A 7,883-nucleotide genomic window follows, 5' to 3' on the forward strand; every position below is an offset into this window, starting at 1 on the left:
TCTTATTTATAAAAATTTCCTCTGATATATTCACTATTTAAATTTTTTAATTTATATATGGCTGGATTAGAATGAATAACATCTTGAGTTTCAAAATTTATTGTTGACAAATTTGCTACATATTCCCTTTTGAAAATTCCTAATATTTTGTTGTTCTTAGTGTATCATCAATTTTATATTAAGCATTAGTACCTCATAAATTTTGCACATAAACAGTTTCCCATAAGAATTTCTCATCTTTGTTGTTGAATATTTTGTGTGATTATATTCATCAACAAGTTTTTAACTACAACATCTCATTTATAATTTCCTTCTGAATCAAATTTATTCCACAATTTTCTTTTACTGTACTATAAAACAGATGCTTTTAATTCAGTAAAATTTGAACAATGATTAATATTATTTTTATTAATTCTTGAAATTCTGTATTATAAAACTGTTTACCATTATCTCTTTGTAAAGATTTTAGTTTTATAGTTTAATATCATTTCAAAAAAATAAACTATATTTTTACCTTTTTTATCTTTACCTGGAACAGCACAAGCAAATTTTGCAGAAACATCAATAACAGTTAATAAGTATTATACCTTTTATTTATTTTTGAAATTCCATTTAAGTTTCCAGAAACCAGTTTGACAAAATGACCTTGCCATAAATTTATTTAAGGAAATTACGTTTTTTCCTTTAAAATGATATCTCATCCATTTGTGTCATTCATTAATAATTTCTTCACAATATTAGGTTGTAAACCATTACGTACAAATTGTTTTAAGAAATTTACTTTTCTTCGTTTTACAAATTGAAAAAAATCCCTCAATTCCTTGTATTCCACTTTTATTTTTTAATCTATAAGGACTATGTGTTTTAGTTTTTTTTACCCTTTAAACTGTAGACATAATCATGATTCTCCATTTATTTAGGATACAAAATAATAAAATCGTAAACTATTTCACCAAATATAATTAACTTCAACTGGAATAGATTTAACAGACACTTTCAATCATAGCCGGCCAGAGTGGCCTAGCAGTTCTAGGCGCTACAGTCTGGAACCACATGACCCCACGGTCGCAGGTTCAAATCCTGCCTCAGGTATGGATGTGTGTGATGTCATTAGGTTAGTTAGGTTTAAGTAGTTCTAAGTTCTAGGAGACTGATGATCTCAGAAGTTAAGTCTCATAGTGCTCAGAGCCATTTTTTTAATAATGTAGTTAGAAAATTTGACTTGTGCAGTATTTTTATTGATTAAATGTCAGGAGTTATTTCATAATGTTTGTGAAAAACACCTATCGAAATATCGATATCATTGAATGATAAATCTTTATATACATTTTACCAATATTAACAACTTTTTAAGAATAAATCCATGTGTGAAATTGTATATTTTTTGTTCACCTCCAATCATAAAAGTAAATTCAGTTATTTGTTATCTTACACTTTGTCTTTAAGATTACTTAAATCCTTTAAGTATGGAGTTAAATCTGTTTTTGATAAATAATCTGAAAAACATTTTTCTGTTTTGTAAAGTAATTTGATAGGTTAGTTTTACTTAGTTGATTAATCTTTTCATTGAAATCCATCTTATTAACATAATTATTCAACTACGTTAAAATACTTGTATGTTCAGGTTATCTAACATGTTTTTTCTAAATATTGTTTTGTAACTGTTTCATAACCACTTATAGGATCATTTATATGTACTATTCTTCTACCTTTAAATCAGTTAACCCTTTAATTGCTTTAAAAATGTTATGCAGGTCCTTGTGAAATTGTTTAGTTATATTCAATTTTTTTGATTAGTTATTGCTTCTACATTAACTGCTTCAACTGGTGCTAATTCACTTTTAATTCTCCATCAGGCTGTTTATTTATCTTATTTCCAAAAATGTCCATTTACTAAATTTAAAATATCATTAAAATTATAATTCATACCTGATAGTTTAAAAACAAATAAACACAAATGACCACAAATGAATTCGTTAAAATTTTGTATCCTTTCGATGTTATAATATAAGTGTTTTCTCGTTAGTAATTTTCTAGTTGTTTTGATATATTTCCTCCAAATGAATCAAAATTGTTATAATTGTTATAATAACAAATCCAATTAGTACTAACATGATCAAATATATCAGAATTTAATATTCCACATTCTTAATTGCCTGGTTTATCAATTAATTCATCAATCATAGAATCGATACAAAAATATTTCATTTTTAATTGTTTAACTAACTTTTCTGTGTAAAAATTAGATAAAGGATTATTAAATTTTGTGACTATTTCCTTGCATTTTTTTACCTTTCTTATACCATTTCGTTTTATTTCCATTTCTAAATAATGTCTTTTTGTTCTTGTAATTCTTTATAACTTTTTATAACTGCATTTGCAATACCTGCAGCTTTTGAAGTAGCATCTAATATATATGGTAAAGCCAATAACAGTAATGTGAAAAATCTACCTTCCTGTTTTGTTAATCCTAAACGTCCTTTCCTTTTAGTTAGACAATCGTCACTCATTTCACAACAGGTGTGCCTAATGTTTTGAATAACTTAGCACCTTTATGTCTTGTTACCCTATATTTTTTTCTCTTTTGTGCATCAGATAAAAATTGACAATAATATCTGGTACAATATTAGCTTTTACTTTAATTACTTTTGCTTTAGTTTTGCCACTTGTTAGCAAAGTATAATCAACTGTAAAGTTATTCGTTTATATAGATTAAAAATCAATAAAGAATTTTTTATACACCCAATCCTTTATCATCAACATTTAAACCAATTCCTAATTTTTGATTTCTATATATTACTTCTCTAACTGCAGTTGCAGCTCATGTTTACCAACTGAAACATCAGGAACATACAGACTTTCTTTTGCAGCTAACTGAAGTTCTTTATCTGCTTCATGTCTTTTTTTCTAAATCTTTATTATCTCTGTGAAAAATACCATTTTCTTTAGATGGCTCATCAAATGGATTTATTCCTTTATCTCCGGTGCTAATCTTTCATCTGCTTTAATTCCAGGATTATAAACAGGTAAATGCATTTAAGTTTATTAATTTAAGTATTATCTAGTCATTTTCCATATTCACTATCCAAAAATGGATGTATTAAATTATTCAAAATTCTAATAAAATAAAGAATTCGTTTCGGATTCTTAATTATAAAACCAATAAATTTTTTAGTAAACATTTTTGTTATTCCAACTTTCTGATTTTAATACTTTTTATTTCCAGCTCTTTCTTCTCTGTGAATTCCTGTTAATCTACTAATTAATTAATTGATGAAGACCATACATCCAGATATACTCGATTTGTCTCACGACTCCACTTGCTATGCACGTGGCCACAATAAATTCTTGCAGCCATCCCCTTTGCAAAGACACATGTATTACATAAGAGATGAGTAAAAGTTCTCTTGCGATTTTCTGGGTATTGCCAGACTAGTGCACTTTACTACTTTCACAGTATGGCCTACTAAAGGTGTACACAGTCTGGAGTAAACCCATGTACACAACATCGTGGGATCCCTTTGTAAGTATTGTGAGGAAGGAACACATACTAGCAGTAGCACTAATGTGGCATAAAACCACAGCCTCATTTCGCAATGTATGTCTACTTCTGATTCATCTTCACAGAAGGGAATGGTTAGAGTGGAATCATCAACATGCCACCTGGATGGTCGAACAGTGTTGGTTTCACAGATGAATCGCGATTTGGTCTGGAGAGTGATTGAAGATGGATTCGCATCTGGAGGGAACATGGAACACGATTTCACGACTCAAATTTGTGGAAAGGGACTGATAACTAGGAGGATCACTGATGGTGAGGGCAGGGATTATGTAGACCATTCGAACCCCTCTTCATGAAATTGTATGGTGAATCGGCAAGGTTTAACTGATGTCAGGTATCATTACAAGATCTTGGAACCCCGTAGTAGTGAGACAAAGCTGGCATCTGCACAATTTGTTAGTTCGAGTTGCCTACATCAGGGGCATTTATGCACTGCGGGCAAACCTATTAACAGGTCATTAACCTATTGCTCTGTTAAGAGGATTAAGACCCCTGTGGATAATCCTTCCTTTTGATTGATAGGTCCTTATCTATTGTTTCCCCATCCCTTCCCCTCCCCCTCCTCCTCCCAAGCCCTCAGGAAACCCTTAAAACACCCCACTCCCCCTCACTGATACAGATAGACTTTCACGTCTGAATTATTCGAATAGCTCGCTGACACTCTTATAAATTTGATTGACTACTTAATTAAATTTATCAATTAATTAACCCCTTCCCCTCTGGTAAGACCACCATTCCTCCCCCTCCCCTCTCCCCCATTCCACCTCTACCTGGAAATTGGTGGCTCTGTGGTGGAGAGGAAGGCTCTCATGACAGGAACTTCATGGTGATATTGTTTATTTATACAAAAAATCAGATTGCAGGGTCATTCTCTACCATTTGGACAGATGCATATCTTGTAAGAAGTAATTACATCTATAGCTTTTTTTCTTCATTTCAATCGAGCAAGAGATAACATCACACGTAATTCCACAGTTAAAAATCTTTCGATTGTGAAGTATGCACAATCCACTGGACCACAGAGAAGGCCACCACACACACATTGCCAGGAGTGAGTTTGCAACGGCGATAATCTGAAAAGTGGCCGCAGGCGTCCGCTCACGTCTTGTGACTGACAGTCTGGATGTTACACTAACCCTCAAACAAAAGCATCTGGGAATTTCCTGTCGAAACATGTGCTCTTTCTCTGTTTCTCCTCGTGCTCTTCCAGGCCTGCACGCGCTGTCAGACCACACCATATACAAAGCTGGTAAACGCCTGCGGAATGCCGACACATGCGAGAACTCCGTCGTTCCAAGGCAAATGACTGTTTGCAAGTCGATTCTGCCATGGACTATAAACTGCCCCGGCCCTCCCGGTACACTCTCTTGTGTTGCATTTCACGAACTGCTTCGAGAGTTATTACATCTGTTGTTTTCGAATATCGCCAGATATTTAGCTTAAAGATATCACAGGAACTAAATGTACCACTGGACAAACAGAGAGAGAGAGAGATTTGCAGATGGGAGAATATTTAAGCAAGTCCGAGTAATACCTCCACAGCCACACTTGAACACATCCACTACAAGAAAACATCGCGACACACTTATGAAACCATCACTGAGATACTTCACGCGCTTTTGCGGGAAGTACACTCGTCTTTGAGCATGAGCTACTTCAGCAGTTACTAAATTCAATCGACTACGTCTGTAACAAGACCGTCAACAGAAAAAAAAGAGGTCGCTGCACAGTAGCTTGTGTCAATTTTGCAAATCGTATCTACAAATATTGTTACATACACTATCACGGTAGTTTGCTACACGAGGCACGGTCAAAACTGGGGGCCTGCGAAACGGCAGTATGTCTGCCCACGGCTTCACCTTACCACAGAGTGTTGTGCAGACCGGAAGCCAGGGTTTTCCCGACCGGATCCATGAGCGCACGAAAACTGTAGCTGCCCAGGCCAGCACTAACTTCTTATGCTAGCTCAGACCATCTCACAACACCAAATTGAAATCAAAGTCGATAATTTGCATACAAATATTCTTTATATACCAGTTTGCACGAGACGGGGCTTCCCCACTTGGGTAGACATTATGACTGCACCCCTCACCATTGCTCGCCATGACATAATAACTGTAATCACAAGGGAATGGAATAAGGTGTGATATAGTCGTCACCGTTTGTGGTCTCCCGCGTGTGTGTGTATGGTCAGAGCGCCGCCAGGAAAGTCTAAACAGCCCAATGTCCTAATTAATGATCACGTTACTTAATACCACTGACCACGGACCAGATATTGGCCTCCTTTGATATCACAGCACCCAAAAAAAGCATCAAGTGGCGGTATTCTGTTGATCGGCAATTTCCAGACTCACTTTCTGTCTCTGTCGCTACCAAAAAGCCACTCCATGCTTGTCTGTGTGAACCGTCTCCTAACACAAAGATGGAGGTTTCCATCTCTCCTCAGAATACTGTATTACTACTGGCTAATGCTGGAGACAAATGGAAAGCTGACACAAATTTGATATCAAAAATAGAGTGAAATAATCCATTTGCACCACCCTGTCAAATTAATTGTTTAACAATTTACAGGAGTCAAATATATCGCTTAAAACACCCACTTCTACCCTACAATGTTCCTTCTTCATAGTTTTTCTGTCTGTCCACCTGGCCCTCCATCATGCATAAAAACCGCCCATTTCTTATTCTTCTTAACTGTCTGCTATTACATCACAACAATTTCATATCTTCTACTATACACCGAGAAGGGATGCTAACCTCCTTGACATGGGAGACTCTCGGAGAAATATTGTGCACATGGGTAGGTGTGGGACAGCAGATACAGGCTCGATTTGCACTGTTCCTTCACGAAACGTGGAATGTAGGAGTCTATGGAAGAGTAAATCGGTGCCAGTGTTTCAGAGTCAGTGCGAGGATATCTTTCAACCTCTAACTTTGTCCCAAGAATGTGAGAATGATCTGTGAGTCATATCCACATAGGGAGAGATGCTATGAATATGTAGATCGCTCTCTGCTGTACATTGGTGTATATGTTTGAGAATTAACAATTAGTGGTTGTATTGCACAGTCATCTATCTGCATTCACAATGGTACTCGCAAAGTAAAGGTGTGGCTGTTTAGTGTGATATAGAAATTGGGAAGCCATGTCACTGATTGGCATTGTATAAAACGTAAAATTGCTTAAATTGATCGCACTATCAGCTGTGGTGCTTATTATTATAGTACATCTGTGGTGTGTTTTCCATCCCATCTGTGCACTGCTACACATGATGATTGACCGGCATCACTTGTTTGAGAGTGACAAAGAGTCTTGATGGAGAGGCAACACCTTCTGGGGATGGCTAACACTGAAACAATGATCGTGTACGTGACTGCAGTATGGGGAATCAGTCGAACAGAACATCAAGCCATCACCTGTTTCATCACTGGGAAAGACGAGTTTAAATGTAGAGGTCATCAATTACCTTCAGCCAGAAGTTTGGAAACGCTCCACAATGCCACAAAACTCTTCCCGTTTCCTTATGTTCTGACTGTCTTTTATTTCAGTCATTCAGTATGTGTGTGTTTGTTTGTTTGTATGTGTGTTTGTGTGTGTGTGTGTGTGTGTGTGTGTGTGTGTGTGTGTGTTTTGGGAACAGCATGTAGATGATTTACACCATGTAATCCTAAGTTTTCTGTGAGAGCCATTGAGTCGAAACATGTTACTGTCTGCTTAGAACCTGACACAGACCTTGAAGTTGTGGCGGAAAAAGCAAAATGTATGGCAGTGTACAAAGCTCATTACAGCAGAATAAAACAATGTATCAGGCAACTAAACAGAGACCCTCTCTTGTGACTGATAGTCTGTGGGATATGGTCCTCCTGTGGAACAGGCAATGAATCTTTTCCACTCTGTGAAAGCGACTTTGATCACTGGCCGCCTGCTCCAATAGATAAGTGCCTGTATGTTTAATAGGATCGCCACATATGCTCTATGCCGGCACACAGATGGTATTTGTTTTTGATATATCGGAAGAGAGAAATGTGGTAAAAAACTTATCAAGTTCTCTGTTGGATGACGCTAATGGAGATTTTATAGTTTGTAGTTGTTTATTCGTTGTTGGATGTGTAGCCATCACTGCCAAATGTAGACGTTGGCATGCAGTGGAGGAATGTTGGACACGGATGGAAACTGTCACGATGCGTCATATTAAAATTCGGCCGTGATCTTCAAGTGTTTTATTTTTCCCAGCTACAGTGCTGCGTTCCTCTCTGTCTGCGTCACAGGTTCCCGTGATGCCAAGGACGCCAGATTTGCGCGGAAGGGCTACCTCAGCGACCT

The sequence above is a fragment of the Schistocerca cancellata genome, chromosome 4 (genome assembly GCF_023864275.1).
Source record: "Schistocerca cancellata isolate TAMUIC-IGC-003103 chromosome 4, iqSchCanc2.1, whole genome shotgun sequence".
In the NCBI taxonomy this organism is placed as follows: Eukaryota; Metazoa; Arthropoda; class Insecta; order Orthoptera; family Acrididae; genus Schistocerca; species Schistocerca cancellata.